The sequence below is a fragment of the Canis lupus genome, chromosome 12 (assembly GCF_048164855.1).
Source record: "Canis lupus baileyi chromosome 12, mCanLup2.hap1, whole genome shotgun sequence".
Classification (NCBI taxonomy): Eukaryota; Metazoa; Chordata; class Mammalia; order Carnivora; family Canidae; genus Canis; species Canis lupus.
Genome location: NC_132849.1, coordinates 38412070 through 38432545, shown reverse-complemented (window position 1 = coordinate 38432545; position 20476 = coordinate 38412070). Strand labels below are relative to the sequence as shown.

Below are 20476 nucleotides of genomic sequence, written 5' to 3'. Positions count from 1 at the left end.
ACCATTCTCACTGGTGTGAGGTGGTATCTTATTATGGTTGTGATTTGTATTTCCCTGATAGCAAGTGATGCGGAACATTTTCTCATGTGCTTGTTGGCCATGTCTATGTCTTCCTCTGTGAGATTTCTGTTCATGTCTTTTGCCCATTTCATGATTGGAGTGTTTGTTTTTTTGGGTGTTGAGCTTAATAAGTTCCTTATAGATCTTGGATACTAGCCCTTTATCTGATAGATCATTTGCAAATATCTTCTCCCATTCTGTGGGTTGTCTTTTAGTTTTGTTGACTGTTTCTTTTGCTGTGTAGAAGCTTTTTATCCTGATTAAGTCCCAATAATTCATTTTTGATTTTGTTTCCTTTGCCTTCATAGATGTATCTTGCAAGAAATTACTGTGGCCAAGTTCAAAAAGGTCGTTGCCTGTGTTCTCCTTTAGTATTTTGATGGATTCTTGTCTCACATTTAGATCTTTCATCCATTTTGAGTTAACCTTTGTGAATGGTGTAACAGAATGGTCCAGTTTCATTCTTCTGCACGTGGCTGTCCAATTGTCCCAGCACCACTTAATGAATAGACTGTCCTTTGTCCAAAGGATAGTCTTTCCTGCTTTGTCGAATATTAGTTGACCATAGAATTGAGGGCCCATTTCTGGGTTCTCTATTCTGTTCCATTGATCTATGTGTCTGTTTTTGTGCCAGTACCATACGGTGTTGATGATCACAGCTTTGTAGTACAGCTTAAAATCCGGCATTGTGATGTCCCTGGCATCGGTTTTCTTTTTCAATATTCCTCTGGCTCTTCGGGATCTTTTCTGATTCCATACAAATATTAAGATTATTTGTTCCAACTCTGTGAAGAAAGTCTTGGTATTTTGATAGGGATTGCATTGAACATGTAAATTGCCCTGGGTAGCATAGACATTTTCACAATATTTACCCTTCTAATCCATGAGCATGGAATGTTTTTCCATTTCTTTGTGTCTTCCTCAGTTTCTTTCAGAAAAGTTCTGTAGTTTTTTGGGTATAGATCCTTTACTTCTTTGGTTAGGTTTATTCCTAGGTGTCTTAAACTTCCCAAGACACAAAAGTCCAGGGCCGGACGGCTTCCCAGGGGAATTATCAAACGTTTAAAGAAGAAATAATATCTATTCTACTAAAGCTATTTCAAAAGATAGAAAGGGAGGGAATACTTCCAAACTTGTTTTACAATGCCAGTATTGCCTTGATTCCCAAACCAAAGACCCCACCAAAAAGAAGAATTATAGTCCAATATCCCTGATGAATATGGATGCAAAAATTCTCACCAAGATACTAGCCAATAGGATCCAAGAGTACATTAAGAGGATTATTCACCACGACCAAGTGGGATTTATCCCCTGGATGCAAGGCTGGTTCACCCCCACTTTTTTTCTAATGGTGTGATAAACCAGAGCCCCTGAGGGTTTGTGGCTTTTGTTCCTTCATTATAAAGTGAAAAATCTCAAAAGATGCTTCTAACCAATTATCTGTAAGTGTCCTAAGCTTTGTCAAGACCTGAGTTTGCTCCACTATTTATTTTTCACTTTTTTACTTTTGCAATTCTGTGAAATGCTTTAGTGATTTCTCTGCCTACATATACAAATTTGTATAAATTGGAATTCTGCATTACTTTCAATATCTCTGAAAAATTAGTTCATCTTCCTGTTCTGGATGCTTCATTTTTAAATGTCTTGCTAATTACTGAACTTTGTACTATTATTCAATATCTAAAGACATAATATGCTAGTCAGTTAATGGAGAGTTTTACCATTAATGACAGTGGATGTAGATCCACATTTCAAATTGTCTTCTTGATAATTTTAGATTTGGAGGAGTTAGTTAACCATAATGCAGCTGATGAAGAGTTTGTACTCCAAATAAGGTTTGCTGTGCCATTTTCTTTTCATTTATTTTGCTGTTATCTTTCTTTCACATGCTTCTTTTTTTTTTTTTTCAGAAATCTTTTTAAACCATTTTTCCTAATCTGAATTTAACTTAGGTAAAATGAGATAATATCTAAAATCCCCTTACTGGGCATACATTAATGGAAATGTCTGAAGATGTGCTAGAAGTAATCAATCGGCTGAGCCAGCATGGACATCCCTTTGGCAATTTTTCCCTATAGAATATTTTAAGAACACTGAGGGTTAGGAATTGTAATGATAGCAATTAGCTTATCCAGACTGACATACATCAATAACAAGTTTGATGGGTAGGAGTTCCTTTTTTTTTTTTTTTAAGATTTTATTATTTATTCATGAGAGACACACAGAGAGAGGCAGAGACATAGGCAGAGGGAAAAGCATGCTCCTTGTGGGGAGCCTGATGTGGGACTCGATCCCAGGGTCCCAGGATCACGACCTGCACCAAAGGCAGACACTCAACCACTGGCCACCCAGGTGCCCCAGAGTATGAGTTCCTGTTAAGTTCCATTCTGAACTTGTGCAAGTGGTTATTTTGGAAACTGATGCAGAATTTTACATTTGCTCTAATTAATTTCACCACTGTCATTTGTCCCTTTACTTTAGCCTGTCAGGATCTTTTGAGATTCTGATTCAGTCATCCAATATGGTTGCTGTCTCTTTCAAGTTTGCATACCCCCTACATCTTTACTCAAGACATTAACACAAATTTTAAGAAGGATATCTCTTTAAGACAAAAACAAAACAAAACAAAACAATAAAACAACTTCCTTTTGCTCCAGTTGCTCAGCCCCTCCAGTGGGGCTGACAATGGCAGGATGGGTTAGTCTGTAGTCTCCACAGTTTTTCCTGCCAGGGGACTTCTGCATTTCAGAAATCAGGCTAGAGTCAAAGCTCATAGAGCACTTTGTTCTCATATATCTCCTGCAGATCAGGGCTACAGATCTTCAGAATTCCCTCCCCATGTTCCTTCTCACCAGCACTGCCCCCATTTTGTCAATTTCTCATGATTCCCTTTTATAAGAGACATTTGAATAAAAGGTCTTGCTCACATTTACCCTTTACTGATTTTCTTTGTTTCCCCAACTAGGCAAAAAGACTTCATCTTTTTCACTGATAATGCCAAACAAAGTAGGCAAATGATCTGAAATCAGTAAAAGAAAAGGAAGAAGGAAAGTTCTAGGAGGATGCTGGATTTCTGGTTTTGGTGGCTACATTGAGGGAAGCTACTGCTTCATACCTACTTACCATGGGGAAGATTGAATGAAAAAGATATTGAATCTGATCTTGAACATGGTAAGTTTAAGAAGCCTTGGAGATGTTCACATGGAGATGCTGAATGTCCATAGTCTGGACCAGTCTGGAGCTGAGAAGCCTCTGGGATTATAAGAACTAATTATAAGCCTCTGGGAATCACAAGAACATTGCCAACAATGTTCAGATAGTAATTTTGAGTACACATTGAGCAAGTGCTCTCACAACTTTGGTCTCAAGGCAGTTTTGGTCCTTGGAGTAGAAATGACGGACCAGAAAAGCCGTAAGGCAAAAAGGCCTATTTTCCATTTCTGTCTGATGCTATGACCATAGACAGCTGCGCAATAAGAACCATTTGGCAAGCTGCCTTGGAAGTCACCAATCCCAAATCTATACAATTTATGTCCACTTTGCTTGGGATTTTTAAGCCAGCCCAGGGTGCTGAATCACGCAGGGGCAGGGGTTCATTATCAACCCACTCCACCTGCCCTTTGGGGGTGGAGTGAGTTGGTAATGAATCATCTTCATAGCAGTTGCCCTAAACCTTCTACCTTGTTCCTGCCCTACTGTTATTTTTATTTTGTCTCTGCCCAGCTTCAACCTTCTGATTTTTGTGATTGCTCCTTCAAATCCTGTCTCTGGTATTTGGTATTTGATCTTGGTCTCCCTGGTATTTAAACCTCGGTTATAGTACTACTACAGATTATTTTTGAAAGAAACAGTTTTGTATCAATCAGGATCCATTGAGGAACCACACCAGATACATGAAAAAGGGAATTTTAATATAAAGAATTGTCTGCTTCCATACTTTGGCTATTGGGAAGGATCCTGCTAAAACCATATAGGTGTATGTATCCCTTTGAATTAGTGTTTTCAGATTCTGTGGGCAAATACCCAGTAGTGCAATTGCTGGATTGTAGGATAGTTCTATTTTTAACTTCTTGAAAAGCCTCCATACTGTTTCCCACAATGGCTATACCAGTTTGTAGTACCACCAACATTGCACAGGTTTCTTTTTTTCCCCCACATTCTTACCAACATCTGTTGTTTATTGTGTTTTTGATTTTAGGCATTCTGACAGGTGTGAAGTGATATCTCATTGTGGCTTTGATTTTCATTTCCCTGATGATGAGTGATGATGAACATCTTTTCATGTGTCTGTTAGCCATCTGTATGCCTTCTTTGGAGAAATGTCTGTTCGTGTCTTCTGCCCATTTTTAATTGGATTATTTGTTTTTTGGGTGTTGAGTTTTATAAATTCTTTATATATTTTGGTTGCTAGCCTTTTATCAGATATGACATTTACAAACATCTCCTATTCTGTAGGCTGCCTTTTATTTTTGTTTATTTCCTTTGCTGAAGTTTTTAATTTTGATGTAGTCCCAAGTTTATTTTTGCTTTTGTGTCCCTTGCCTCAGGAAACATATCTAGAATAAAGCTGCTGCGGCTGATGTCAAAGATGTTACTGCCTGTGTTTTCTTCTAGGATATTTATGGTTTCAAGTCTCACATTTAGGTCTTTAATTCACTTTGAATTTATTTTTGTATATGGCGTAAGAAAATGGTCCAGTTTCATTCTTCTGCACGTGGCTGTCCAGTTTTCCCAACACCATTTGTTGAAGAGACTGTCTTTTCCCATTGGATATTCTCTCCTGCTTTATCGAAGATTAATTGACCATATAGTTGTGGGTTTATTTCTGGGCTTTCTATTCGGTTCTGTTGATTTATTTGTTTTTTTTTTTAATATTTTTAAGTTTATTTATGAAAGACACACAGAGAGGAGCAGAGACAGGCAGAGAGAGAAACAGGCTTCCTCCTAGGAACCCAATACCGGACTCTGTCCCAGGATTCTGGGATCGCACCCGGATCCAAAGGCAGACGCTCAACCACTGAGTTACCCAGGAATCCCTATTTGTCTGTTTTTGAGCCTGTACCATGCTATTTTGATTACTACAGCTTTGTAATGTAACTTAAAAATAAGTCAGAGGAAGACAAATACCATATGATTTCACTCATGTGGAATTTAAGAAAACAAACGAGGAAAGAAGAAAAAATTGAGAGAGAGAAATTAAGAAACAGATTCTTAACTATGGAGAACAAACTGATGGTCACCAGAGGGGAGGTTGTTGGGGGAGGCGGTATGGGTGACATAGGTGATGGGGTTTAAGGAAGGCACTTGTTGTGAGCAGCACCTGGTGATGTATGGAAGTAGTCAGTCACTATACTGCACACCTTACTAATATTACACTATGTTAAGTAACTGAAATTAAAATAAAAACTCAAAATAGAAAATAGAAAAAGAATAGCCTATAGAGCGGTAATAGTCTCAGGAGGTGGTACTGGCTGGCTGGTGTCTCTGAAGGGGTACGAGGAACTGGTTAGGTAAGTGGCACATAATTGAAAAGTGGATTCAGTGCTGTGGAAGGTGGTACCTCTGGTGAGGTGAGAAGCTTTGCTGAGGTGACATCACAGGACTAGGGGCAGGAAGAAGCAAGTCATCACTTCTAGGTTTGCAGGCTCCCTTTAGCGCCCCCTACAGACCCTCAAAGAGATCCAGCTGGAAAGACCATGCCTCGTGCAGTTTCGGTACCAGCAGCCCGAAGCAGGGTATAGGAAGATAATAATTTCAAATGGCACCGTCTCACTCTTACTGCAGCCCTAATCCTGACCCTGATCCCTTGGCCAGGTCCTCCTCCACTAACCGCTCCCCACCACTCCCATCAGTGACAATGACCTTTTGAACATTTTCCGCCTCAGTTCTCAGAGACACTTGCCCTTGCTCTGGCAGTCATGAGCAAGTTGTCATCATCACCCCCATCTCTGGTTCCATGATGCTGCATGAGTAGCTCCGGGCTCCAGGTAGGAGCAGGCTTGCTCATTTCAGCATGATGGGGGCAGACCAGCTGCTTTACGAGCGCAGATGACACTGGCTCAGGCTGCTATTGGATCCTTTACCCACCTCCACTCCTTTCTTTGGAGAAATTTGGTTATTCCAGGGATCTCTGTTTCTTTTTTTTTTTTAAGATTTTATTTATTTATTCATGAGAGACAGAGAGAGAGAGAGAGAGAGAGGCAGAGACACAGGCAGAGGGAGAAGCAGGCTCAAAGCAGGGAGCCCGATGTGGGACTCGATTCTGGGACTCCAGGATCATGCCCTGGGTCGAAGGCAGGTGCTAAAGCACTGAGCCACCAGGGATCCCAATATAGTTCCTTCGACTTTTTTTTTTTTTTAAGATTTTATTTATCTTTTCATGAGAGATACACACACACACAGAGGCAGAGACATAGGCAGAGGGAGACTCGGGTTTTTTAAAGCAGTTTGTTATTCTCAGGCTCTAGTCTGGTTATTAAATGCTGTATAATAAATGACCTCAAAACTTAGAGGCTTAAAATCACAAGCACTTGTGGGGAGCCTGGGTGGCTCAATTAATTGAGCAGGTTGTAGGATGGAGCCTTGTGTCCAGCTCTGTGCTAAGCATGGGGTCTGCTTGGGATTCTCTCTCTTCCTCTCGCCCTCCACCGCCTCACGTGCACACACACTCTCTCTCTTTCTCTCCTTGTCTCTCTCTTCCCCTGTGTCTCTTAAAAAAAGGAAAAAAAGAAAAAATAACAAGGACTTATTGCCCTTTATGGTTTTAGTAGGTTAGGAAATAGGAAGCAGCTTGGCTGAACATTCTGGATTGAGATCTCTTATGACACTGTCATCAGGTGGTGGCTGAGGCCGGTATTATCTTGAAAGGTTCTGGCACCTGGTCTGGAGAGATTCAAATAGTTGGGGACAGGAACACCTGGAGCTGTTTAGGTCTCTTTGTCTCTCCTTCTCTCTGTTTCCATGGTTTCTTCCACATGATGATCTCAGGATGTCTAGATTTGTTATGTAGTAGCTCATGGTTCCCAGAGCAAATGTCCCCAAAAGAAGCCAGCAGAAAGTCTTCTTTTTCTAATTTCACCTTGGAAGTCATGCGTTATCATTTCTGCCATGTTTTGTTTCCTAAAGGCAATCCTAAAAGCCCACACAGGTTCAAGGGAAGGGAACATAAACTCTACCATTTGGTGGAAGGAATGTCAAAGAATTTGCAACTATTTCTAAAACCTCAATAGGCACTTCCATCTTGGGATTTAGGGGAAATGTTAAACAGTTATTTTTCTCATATCTAGAAATAGATCTTGTGAACTGTAAGATTTCTGACCATACTGTGTGGGCCATACTGTGTTTCATTGCCTGTACCGGAATAAAGCAAGGATTGAAGGGACAGGCATTCAGTCTGGACACTGGAGAGTCTCCTAGGACCAGATGTGGAATCCTCGGTGCTTCCTGCCTGGTCCCAGGAAGGGCTTTGAAAATGGCTGCCTGCAGAGTCCATTTCCTTGTGGAGCTCATATAGCTCCAGGGGCTGAGTACAAGCTGGGGCAGCTGGTTATGGCCAGCATTCTCTGCTGGCACCTCCAGGTAGGCACACAGATATGCATGCTGGGGCACATCACATTGTGTAAGAGGCCTAGCATGAACAGCACCACACCCAGTCCTGATGTCCAGAGGGCCTAGGGCATCTCTTGCTTCATAGCCTACAAGATGTCCTTGGTGCCCTTGGTAGGAACTGGCAAAGGGCTGGGCCAGTGGTAACAAACTCATACAAACCCGAGGTACCTGAATGCAACAGAAGCTTCTTCTCTCAGTTCTGGAGGCTAGATGTCTGAAATCAAGGTGCCAGGAGGGCATGCTCCCTCTGAAGTTTCTATGGGAGAATCCTTTATCTCTTCCTACCTTCTCCAGACTTTCCTCGGTGTTCATTGACTTGTTGCCACATCACACCAATCTCTCCCTTTGTGTTCATAGGGACTTTGTCTCATGCGTCCTCTCCTCTTCATATAAGAACACCACTAAATCATTGGATTTAGGTCCATTCTTAAATCCAGGATGATTTTGTCTTGAAATCACCAAAAAGCACATCTGCAAAGATCCTATTTCTAAATAAGTTTTCATTCTGAAGTTCTGGGTGAACATGGATTCAATTCAAATGTACAGCCTACAAATTCCTTCATGGAATGTACAGCTTTCCCAATGTTGAATAATTCCTTTTTATCATGTTATTTACATATTCAAATATAATACATAGACGCCCTGTGCTTATAGCTCCTTTGCAAGTACAAAGTCAAAACAAATTTTCCAATTATAAGCCAACAAAACAGTAAAATGAATATATTTAAAATTAATAGTATTGATTTAATATGACAAATGACATTTTCTAAGATTAAATTGTCTTTCACTCATAGGAGTTATACTGTCTGCTGTGGTGTACATTCTTTGAAGTCTGGCTTCGAAGTCTGGGCAGTATTACCAGTTATTTCTTTCATCACCTTTCTCTCTTCTAACAATCATGAATTTTGGTTCATACAGCTCTCCTCTGATTTATTCTCTATGTACAAATGTATCCTTTACTTGTTTATTTATGTAAATTCTTTGATATCACCCTGCAATACTTAGATAAAAGGTGGTGTCAGTTGATTTAAAATATTTGTATATTCTTTAAAGATTAGCATCATTTAACTCTAAAATCAAATAATTTGGGATCCCTGGGTGGCACAGCGGTTTGGCGCCTGCCTTTGGCCCAGGGCGTGATCCTGGAGACCCAGGATCGAATCCCATGTCGGGCTCCCGGTGCCTGGAGCCTGCTTCTCCCTCTGCCTGTGTCTCTGCCTCTCCCTCTCTCTCTGTGTGACTATCATAAATAAATAAAAAAATTTAAAAAAATCAAATAATTTTTATAGAGAATGTAGATATCTACACATAGACTCCATTTTTGAAAATACTAATGTTTGATCCTGAATTATACAAACTCTGGGTATTGGTGCCCTCTAGCCAGTCTGCAGTAGTCTCTAGACTTAGAATTAATTCTAAGACTTAGAATTTCAGTAGATCAGAAATGGGATTCCTGAGTTAATTTCTGGGCAGCTAATGCAGTTTATGATTCTAGCCTTGGTGGAAGCTCCCTGTTCATACCATCAGCTAATTCCCAGAGATTTTTTGAGGCCCAGAACTTCATTCCTAAGTTTTCCCACTCTTCATGTCCTGTTAACCAACACAAGAAGAAGAGTTATCTTTGCTTAGATATCAGCCACTAGGCCTGAATTCTGAGAACTGCAAATTCTTCATCTTTATTTTGGCTTATCTTGATCTAGAATTTTCTTAATTCTTGGGGCCAGTGCCCTTGGTACTGAGTGGGAATGGGAGGCATGCTCTAGATCCCCATTGTTCTACCCTCCTCTCCAGCAGTCAGCCTCTCTGACTCTGAGCCTGGGCATGAGACTCAGCCTGGGCCAGTCCACAGACCTCATCTGTGGCTACAGTGATTTTTACAAGAAGTGGACATGTTGCCCAAGCCGATCAGAGTCCAGCCACAGGAGTTTTCTTACGGAGGAGGGAGAAGGGAGTCCCTTTGCTCTCTAGTCACTGTGGAGATACAAGCCTGGAGTGTCAGAGTCCTACATTTCTAGTCTCAAGGAGAATCTAGTCTGAGAGTTTGAAGTAGATTTTAGCCAGAGAAAAAGCCATGATGATATTCCAGTGTTGGTTTCCAGGCATCCTAAGGCCCTTTGAATTGTAGATGTCTGACAATTTTGATGTAATATACATGCCTGACATTATTAGGCTTTTCATTGCAGAAGCACCTACTTCAAAGAGCCATCTCTAGTAAACACTGCCAGCAACGCAACTGGATAAAGAGACAGGCCACCCCGCTCCGTGAAGTTTTCTTTTTTTTAGAGCCTTCATCCTCAAAAAAGCAGAACCCCAGGTCTTTGTGTGCTCTCTATCCACAACCTTTCTCTGTGGCCCAAAGTATGACATTCACCCTCCAGAACTTGTGGGTAATAAACCTCATCGTTGCTTTTTCAGAGTTCTCTAATGGTCGTTGCTAAGGTGTACCTTGTAATCATAATAAGAACTACATGGGCCAGTCTGGGTACAAAACTGGCTGCAAAATGGGAAATGTCTGTGAGGGCTCGCCTCGGCACAGATGGTGGCCCCAGGCATTTCATCACTGGACTCACTATACCAAGCCACACCTGGATTGTTTTTCCCTTTTGCAAGGGCACAAAAGATAACAAAATAGGTTTAATACAATATTCTAATACTTTAAAAACTATGTTTAAGGTATGAATATGTCACCATAAAGGACCATACTCCCTGTGATGATAAATCTGATCATTGGCGTCTGCATCATTCAAGACAAAGCAAAAATGAGCCTGCCTCCCTTCCTTCTATCTCTCCCTCTTCCTCTCCCTCCTTAACTCTACCCCCTCTTTCTTCCTTTTCATTCATTCTTTTTTTTTTTAAGATTTTATTTATTTATTTATTTGACAGAGCGAGAGAGCACAAGCAGAAAGAGCAGCAGAGAGAGAGGGAGAAACAGGCTCCCTGCTGAGCAGGGCATTTGATCCCAAGACCCTGGGATCTTGACCCAAGCTGAAGGCAGATACTTCATGGACTGAACCACCTGAATGCACGCCTGCTGCACCTTTCTTTCTTATTTGAATCCATATACATTATGGGCCAGACAGCCAAAAGAGGTAAGAAAAATCTCCTGTCCTGCGCATTTGAATAACAAGGTGTGGCAGGGACCATGTTGCAGGCTCTTCTGATAACAAAAGCAAGGACACCACTTGTCACTATTTTAAGTAGCAATAACCATTACAACCATTTATTGTCTGCTCTTGGGCCAGGTATTCTGCTATATGTTGCATAATTACCCTTAATCCTAAAAGGTATTGTTCCAATTTGAGGTATAGGTGAGGAAATTGATAATTACACAGTTTAAAGGTCATCCATATATGAAGAAGCAGTCAAATTCAAAACCAGGTGTATCTGACTCTAAAGAATAGGTTCTCTCTACTTTTTCCACGCTTCCTTTCCTATAGTAGGACTTGGATGAGATTTAGAACCACCCAGCACCCATCTGGTGAATCTATTCACCCAGATTAATGCCTTGGGGGACACCTTCATCTAAATCCTTGGACTCAGAGTCCCTGGGTGGCTGATTAAACATCTGCCTTTGGCTCAGATCATAATTCCAGGGTCCTGGGATCAAGCTGCCCAAAGCCCTGCATTGGGCTCTCTGCTCAGTGGGGAGCCTGCTTCTCCCTCTGCCTCTGCTCCTCCTCACTGCTCATGCTCTCTCTTGCTATCTCTCTCTCTCAAATAAATAAAATCATAAATAAATAAATAAATAAATAAATAAATAAATAAATCCATCCTTAACTTCTCTCAGGCCATCTCTCCATCTGTGTTAGATCTTCATGGCCTATTCAAAGCATTAACCCTCCAGAACTTCTGGTGGCTCTACATTTGGAATGGTGCCTTTTGACACATAATATTTATGACAACTGTGCTGGATCAGAGAGACACACATGCTCCAAGGAGTACCTCAACCACTCCAATCCTAGCAAACCATTACAATGGATTTTATCATAGACCTACTCATCTCCCAAGTCTGCAGCAAATTTTGAGAGTGGAAAATATTCCTTATAATCGCCAAAATTCATCCCCTGACCTCCCTCCCATCTACGTTAGTCATAGGCATTTATTCACCAAATGTATGGGGAGTTATCTGAGAGCTGACAGTGACTTAGAGTTCACATTCTGGCTTCAAAGAGCATGTCTCCATGGCACCCAACACCCATAGCCAGATGGCCAAACTGGATCAACTGAGTTCTGGATAATGCCTCTGCTTCCACGTCAAACTGTCTTTGCTTTGCTCCTTCCTTCTGCTTTATGATCTCATTTCTTAAATCTAATCCTTGAATTTTATGCTTAGACTCAATTCTCCTTATTCAGATCTGGTACTTTGTTTTTGGATTAGGTTTTTAAGATGGTCTTCCTAGCATAGAAACAGAAAGCAGAATGGTGGTTACCAAGGGTTTGGGGGAGGGTGAACAGGGAGAGTTGCTGTTTTAGGGGTATAGAGTTTCAGTTTTGTAAGAAAAAGTTCTGAAGATCTGATTCACAACAATGTGAATATAGTTAACATTACTGCACTGTACACTTAAAAATTGTGAAGATAATAAATTTTATGTTAGGTATTTTTACCATAATAAAAAAAATACCAAAAAATTTTTTTAGTACGCAGGGGAAAATGTTCCCTCCCTCCAGATCTTTCCTAAGATCCACAAACTGATGCTGTAATGCTACCATTACGCAAAATTAGAACTGACTTTAAAGGAAGTTTACATGTTAACATGTGTTCCAACAGTTGGCTATAGCTACAATCAGAATTCACTCAGTACTTGCAAAACCTATTCCCCTTAGGTCACTCTCTTGTACTAATTAAAAATGTATGTTTTGAGAGGGCACCTGGGTGGCTCAGTCAGTGGAGAGTTTGCTTTTGGCTCAGGTCATGATCCCAGGGTCCTGGGATAGAGCCCCTCCTCAGGGTTCCTGCGTTGGACTCCCTGCTCAGCAGGGAATCTGCTTCTCCCATTCCTTCTGTCCCTTCTCTCCCATCACTTGTGCTCTCTCTCTCACTCTCTCTCTCAAATAAATAAATAAAATCTTTTTTAAAAAATATGTATTTGACCCCTGGATCACTGGTTCTCAAACTTCAGTGCATAATAACAATCACAGGCTTACTATAAATGCATATTCCTTTTTTAAATTTTTTTAATTTATTTTTATTATTTTTTTTTATAAATGCATATTCCAAGGCTTACCCTGGACTTAACTGAAAAAGAAGTTATCTGAGGCTGAGGACCAGCAATCTGCATGTTCAGTAAACTCTATGTTATACTGATAAAGGCTGTCTTTAAACCATGATTTGAGACATTCTGCTTTAGAAGGTGTACTGCTTTTAGGGCAAAGGCCAAATGTTTAATTTTATTTTTTCTTCCATGGCTCAAGCACAGAGCTTTGTCCTTAGTAGGGACTTACATGTGGTTGAAAAGAATACAGTATAAAAAGTATTTTGCTAGACTTGTCCAAATAAAATATAATCTGTAGCATGTGGTTTCTTTCAGAATTAATTGTGCATTAATACTTGGTATTTGAGCAAGCCCTATAATAAGGAGCTATAATGTGATGCAAGCTCCAAATATGTGGCTTTAGTGTTTAGTGTTTTGAAATCCAGGCTCTCAGATCCTCTGATCTCATACAACTCTAAAAAGTCATTTCCTTCTTGAACTTTTTATCCCTTTTCAACCTTTAAATGGAAATGAAGCATTCCTAGTTTCAATCTTATAACTTTTAACCTGTGTTCTTAATGAAATATTAGACAGTATTATGACGTATTTCATTGTGTAGTCTGTCCACACAAGAATAGCTGTGAATATATGTTTAAAGTTCCACGTACTTTAGAATTTATTTTTTTGCATGAAGAAAAAGAAAAGTTCATTTATCTAGTGAACAAAGCAATTTGGAGTTGCCTTATTTAGATTATTCATAATTTAGTTTCTATTAGAATCACTTGCATTTATGATATCACAAAAATGTACAATGGCAGCTTTTTACTTAGAAATTAATAAGATAATTTGTTCTTCATGCTCTGGAGGAATTTTGCCCATCAGATGGGCGGTGGTCTGTGAAGGCTTTCTAACCCTGAGTCTGTAAATTTACACTGCCAGAATAATTTCTTGGTGCACTCAATATTACTTGGATGTAATTTGAAATGCAATTTGTTCCCTCCAGAGAACAAAAATTTTTAGCTCAAAATTTGCCTATGCAAAGTGAATTTCATAATAGTTTTATCTCCGTGTATTTTTAGATGACATCATACTGTAGAAATATAAACATTCAAATGGAAAATCAAAAGTTGGATCAGATAGTAACACGCCAGTCGATTTGGCTTAACTTTTCTAAGGGACTAATGTGTTATATATTCTTTTCTCCCCAGTATTGTTTTATTAAGATATCGACAGTAACCCAGAGGTCACCAAATGCTTGGTATGAATACAATCAGGATTTGTGGCATTCTGAAACATCTTCGGAGGCTTGGAAGGTCAGGTCCAAAGTCACAGAAGCTTAGAACTGAAAGGACCTCAGAAATGGAGCCTGAGGACATTCAGGTCACAGAGTTACTTAAAAGTGCATGGTGGTAAAGAGATGTCCTATTTCTGTCTCAAGGCAGTGGATTTTCCTCTGCTTTGAAGGAGGAACAATTAAGAAATGTTTGTCTATTCTGTCTTTGGGTAACATCATCCTAAATAGTCTTCAGTCATCCACTAGGTGTTACATGTATTCATTGCTTCTTTCTGAGTCTTTTTTTTTTTTTAAGATTTTATTTATTTATTTATTTATTTATTTATTTATTTATTTATTTATTTTTTAAAGATTTTATTTATTTATTCATGAGAGACACACAGAGAGAGAGAGGCAGAGGGAGAAGCAGGCTCCACGCAGGGAGCCCGATGTGGGACTCGATCCCGGGTCTCCAGGATCACACCCCAGGCTGCAGGCGGCACCAAACCACTGCACCACCGGGGCTGCTCCTTTCTGAGTCTTTTACCATAGAGGCAGATAGACTCTAGGGCAGCTACCATGACCCCTGCCTCTTGGTAGTCAGTGCCCTTTGATTCCTTCCCCACAGCATGGGCAGGACCTGTAACTTGCTTTTAACCAATAAAATGCCACAAAGGTGATGGGAAATACATGGTTATATGTGTGTGACTACCTTGTATAAGACTGTAAACCATCTTGATGGGAGACTCTTCTATAGCCTGCCTCGCCAGATGGCTTATCTGGGTCCACTTCTTAAGAGTCTTATAAAACTTCAATCAAGGCATTGGTTAGAGCTTTGCTTTTATCCGAAGCTCAACTGAGGAAGGAGCTGCTTCCAAGCTCATGTGATTGTTGGCAGCATCTGTTCCTTGCATGCTTTTGGATTGAGGGCTTCAGTTACTTGCTGGCTGTTGGAAGGAGGCTACCCCCAGGTCCTTGCCATGTAGTGGTCTCCAGAGGCAGTTCACAACATGGCAGCTTGCTCCTTCAAAGCCGACAAGGAAGAGAGAATCTATCTCTTGGTCATATGAGATATGATCAGAAGACTCATTTATTTTAACTTGCTGCATCTATTTGGGGTGATCCTGTACCCCATAAGTTATGTAGGTTCTAAAATTTGTGATTATGTTCACCTTGACAATATCAACTTAAATCCATTTTGAACTTTTTTCATTAGTTTATAATTATATGGTTCAGGGGATTATGGGGCATATTGACTCTATTATGAATTCAAACAAATGTACTATTTTTTAAGCAAGGAAACTGTACACACTATTAAATTAGCAACCAACCTACCACTTGGCCTTTACTAGACCAGAGTGACTTTCAGAGCAATAAATTTTAATTTTTGCTCGGCAAATCAATTTCACTGCCATGTTCTTTCCCCTCCTTCCTTCCTGTCTTCCTTCCAAATGTTGAACAAAGATAAGGTAATATTTGGGCACCAATGCTCTTGGAGCCGATGGTAATCTCCCTCTGCCTTCAGAAATGTGTTATGCCCTGTCCCTATAATGATCTGCTTTCTTTTCTGCATATTTCTTCCCAGTGATAGCTTTGCTTCTCCCTGCTTCCAACAGTGATTAGTTCACAAACTACCTTACGGTAGAGTCCAAAGGCTTTTCCCAAAGAGACACACAACTGGCAGAAACAGCAAAAAGAAAGTCCCTGAAAAACTTTTACCATCACACCAATTATAATCTCTTTAGTTATTATGACATCAGATTTTAGTCTTGACAAAATTGATAATGCTCTAGGCATCTATTATTGGAGAGTCTCAGAATCCTTTTTTTTTCTTCTTCATTACATGGAAACTAGCGCTGTTTTATTTTAGATGCTTGGCAGTGGGGGAATACCAATAGAGGCCAAAGCCAAATCCAGTGAAGGCCGGCAGTCTGGTTTAGATTTTCCCACTGAACTTTACCAAGGCTGGGCTTCCCCTGTGAGATATTCTGATCTATTTCATATGTGCCAGGATTATTGCAATTTTGCAAGGTAACTTTAACATTGTTGTTTACTGACAATTAGACTAAGTAAAACTAAACTACTGATGAACACAATTGAATTTTAATAAAATTAATGGAGAAGTTTTATTACTACCCTAATAAGTATTCTCATTCCTTCAAAGAGTCAGCTTTCATATTTTATTTTTTCATATTTATATTTTATTTTTATAAGGTAGAACTCCTTCCTAACATTCAACTATCTTTTCAGCGTTCCTACTGCAATTTAGAGGTCCATTCTTTACCTGCCTGCATGGTTTCAATTTTCAGGAGTTCTGATTTCTTTTCATTAGTATGATATAATTCAAGAAAAAGAACACAGTTCCCTACAACGTGTAATCACCTAGCACTTCTGCATGTTGTGAACAAAGATTGAATTTTATTAAAAGCATCTATAAGACATTCAGGTACAGTGCATTCAGCTTGAGCAAAAATATGCAAATTTTATTTTTGTAGTTTTCCCTAACAACTTTTGCTTGGATTTCCTTTCTATTGTATACATTGAAATTCACTGTAGGTGACTACAATAAAAAAAAGGTATTTTCCTCCACTAGCAAAACCAAAATAGTGGAAGAAAGTTGCACATTACCTTTCCCCACGAGGCCTTTCGACTTTTTCCCCTAATGCCTTTTGAGAGAGTCTATCATTAATTTTAGATTAAGAGCACAGAGCCTTTCTGTTCCCATAAATGTTTTAATGCTTCATTTCTAGAGATGGGCTATATGGGGAGCTCTGTGAAACTGTTCTTTGTGAGAAGTAAAATACTTCCTCAAGAAAGGAGAAGGAACGTTTCCAATGAACAATGAAAGCCTGGTTAATGTACTTGGAGTTTCTTTGGAGAGTTCATGCTTCACACATGGGAGCATGGTTTGCCCCCAGAAACATACTACCCTGTGGCTGGCCATTTTCTTGCCAATGTCAACTCGTGTCCCTTTTAGCCACTTCAGTACACTGCAGCTGTTATATCCTGACCACCATGGATTTCCTTTTTCCTTTCTGCTATTACAACAGTGTCATTCATTCCTTTCTCTCCCTCTCTCTCTTTTAAAGAAATCTTTTCCTCCCCATCTGTGCCTGGGAATGTACATACTCTTGCTTTTCCCTCACCAGCTCTGGCTGAGCTCATTGTTTGACCTATTCTATCTATTATCAGGTCTTTACATGAAGGCTACAAATGGATGATGAGAAATGGCTGGATCTGAAAACAATAATCAAATCACTAAACAAAAGTAGGGAAATAGGACATTTTGTTTCCAACTAGAGACTTAATTTCTTCTTGTTTTCTTTGGTTTCATCTAATTTTAGGCAATGTATAATTTTCAGATATACATATAAGTAAAGTTGGCTTTGACTTTATCCCTTTTTATCATGACTACCCCAAATGAGAGAGAACTTTTGTCTCTCCCTTATAGACCATCAGCTTGTTCTTTCTGCTGCTATTGCTTTGCTCCAGGTGACTTCTTCACAGTAACAGGGAGATTAGTGTGTCTTCCTAATATTATATATATATATATATAGACTCTTCTAGTCTTCTAAATAGGAGTCACCAGCATAAAAAGCATTTAGAAATTTTCATTATTCTTCTATAAAACAAAATCAACTGCCTTAAATCTTGTTCAATTTTATTTTTTTAAATTGAGGTATAATGGACATATAATATTGTAAACTTTCAGGTATACAACATCATCATTTGATATTTCTATATATTATGAAATGATCACCACAGTAAGTCAACATCTGCCACCAAGCATTTTTTTCTTGTGATAAGGACTTCTAAGTTCCACTCCTTTAACAACTTTCAAATATACATTACAGTGTTATTTTTTTAAAGATTTTATTTATTTATTCATGAGAGAGACAGAGAGACAGAGAGAGACAGAGAGAGAGACAGGCAGAGGGAGAAGCAGGCTCCATGCAGGGAGCCTCACGTGGGACTCGATCGTGGGTCTCCAGGGTCACACCGGGCTGAAGGCAGCGCTAAACCGCTGGGCCACCGGGGCTGCCCCACATTACAGTGTTATTTATGATAGTCCCCAAATCTTTTTTCTAAAGTGGGATATTAATAAACAAAATAATTTTGTAGACCACTGTTTTTCATACTGTAAGGAGCATCAGCGTCACCTGGAGATCACACAGATTGCTCCTCCCCTCCCCCACTCTGAGATTCTGATCCAAGAGGTACTGAGGCTACTGGTCCAGGACAGCAGACAGCATACCAAGCAGCCCCTCCATCAAGGGAATTCTCTGACTTCCCCTGTGTTGCTTCTCAAAGTGTTCCCCCAATATAAAGAGCAGCCTGTTGACAGAGGTAGGTGTCAAATGACCAACAGAAAATGATAGATAATCAATAGATAACTAATAGAATCGTAAGAAGGACCTTAAGTAATAACAGTTTCTAAAATGTGTCTTCAAAATTAGTAAGGTTTCTTTTTTTTATAAAGATTTTATTTATTTATTCATGAGAGTTACAGAGAGAGAGGCAAAGACACAGGCAGAGAGAAGCAGGCTCCTTGCAGGGAGCCCAAGGTGGGACTCGATCCTGGGACCAGGATCATGCCCTGAGTTAAAGGCAGACGCTCAACCGCTGAGTCACCCAGGCGTCCCCCAAATTAGTAAGTTTTAAAGCATGGGATGCACAGTATAAAAAAATAGAAGAGCACTAAATGTGTATATCACAAACCAGACTGTCCCCACATTCAAGATCTGTACTCCCATTTTGCCAAATCAACCATGTTTAAGTGTTTTGTTAGAGTATGTAAACTTCATATTTTGCAAGAAATTGAGAATCACTCTCAACATAGTTGATGCCAATTTGTACTCCCATGGACTGTTTTGAGAATTCTTACTCCTCCACACTTGAATGATATCTGACAACGTCAACATTTGGATCTGTCCATCTGATATGTGAAAAATGAGGTCTAATTTTTATTTTCTGTTGTTGTAATTATGAGAGAAGTTAAATATCTTTGAGTAGCAAAACTGTGGACAATCTTTAGTTTAATGCAGATGGACGACCAGTTTATAAACTTAGCTTCGTAATTTCTTTTAAGCCAAAGTATCTGCTTTTCTCGTTCACCTGTTAATATCTTCCTGTTGTTGAACCTTGCCTCAAAAGTACTTCAGCTTCTTTTGAATGAAAAGAAATCAGAGTAGTGACTGACCCCCGTGGCCTGCCCCCTTCCCTCACTTCCCCCAGGAAATTCTCCTTCTGGCTCATTCCTGTGGGAAATGAAGGAGATGATGTAGGTTTGTTGACGGTATTTTATACAGAAGATGGTACATCGCCAAGCCCAAGCTTTGCTTGTGGGAAATGTCACTTTAGTGAAACCAAGATAATAGGAAATTAAACTTTGACTCTGGTACCATTACCAAAGCTGAATTTCCCTTAGCTTGTTTATCGGTGTTCACTTGAAAGAAACACACACACACACACACACACAAACACACACACACACACACCTCTGACTGCTTTTTGAAATCAAATACATTTCCTGCCTTCTTCTTTCCTCAGTGCTCTTACGACCAGCCTATTTATAGCCCGGGAAAGGAAAAAGCTCCACTGGAGGCAGGAAAACTAAGTTCAGAAAGAATAGGAGGAAGTGTGCCTGCCATTTAGCCAAACAACCTTTAATTCATTGAGCTCAAAGCTTAGCAGCTTCACTGTCGTCCTTAGGCGTAAACAGCTTGCAAATTTGACATTTTTTTCATGCTTTCCCCCTTTGGCCGGCATCAGGGCAGTGGAGGTGATGGCAGCATTTTAGGAGACAGGACAGGAATCTCTAGGTAGTTGCACACGTGGAGGAGAAACTTGTGAGGGGTTGACGAAGCAGAAAGAGACATTTGAACAGAGGGATGAGCTGGAAATGATTGCACGTCTGCGACTTAAGGTAAGTGTCATTTTTAAGACTGTCCATTGTTGTGTCTACACGCACATGGCGAGCAATGGGCGTTCGCCAGGGACGCGTGTGTGCTGTGAGGGCAGGTCCTCAGGAAAAGCTCGTAGGCTCGTTTCTATTTCTGAAGAAATGTAGAAGTCAGTCTTGGCCATTGACTTCTTCAGTTTTTAACAATGATAATTTTTTTTTTTTGGAAATAGTAATTGTTTCCTTAAGATAGCTTTTTACCCAGTAGGTTTTCTTCTGTTTTGTCATCACCAAGGGATTAAGTAGTATCAATAACTTTACTGAAGATCATTTTTGAAAATAATTTGAGTTTTTCTGTCCAATCCTCTCGAATTGCTGATAAATAATCCATGTACCGTTTCTTTGATCACTTCTGGCTTATTTATTTATATTTTTGTTTTG

At 39.8% G+C, this 20476-nt stretch overlaps 1 protein-coding gene and 1 long non-coding RNA gene across 3 annotated transcripts in view; both read left to right on the top strand.

The window, feature by feature from the left end:
* Positions 1–491: 491 nt before the first annotated feature.
* LOC140600711 (uncharacterized) lies at positions 492–10751 on the top strand. The gene is made up of 3 exons (XR_012003873.1): positions 492–1502; positions 3026–3231; positions 10552–10751. It is a non-coding gene; the product is annotated as an uncharacterized lncRNA (long non-coding RNA).
* Positions 10752–19724: 8973 nt separating this feature from the next.
* RASGRP3 (RAS guanyl releasing protein 3) overlaps positions 19725–20476 on the top strand; it is a 98730-nt gene continuing 97978 nt past the window's right edge. For both annotated transcript variants that reach the window (XM_072770556.1, XM_072770557.1), the window contains exon 1: positions 19725–20059. The gene's annotated coding sequence lies outside the window, so the exon portion shown is untranslated. The remainder of the gene's footprint in view (positions 20060–20476) is intronic.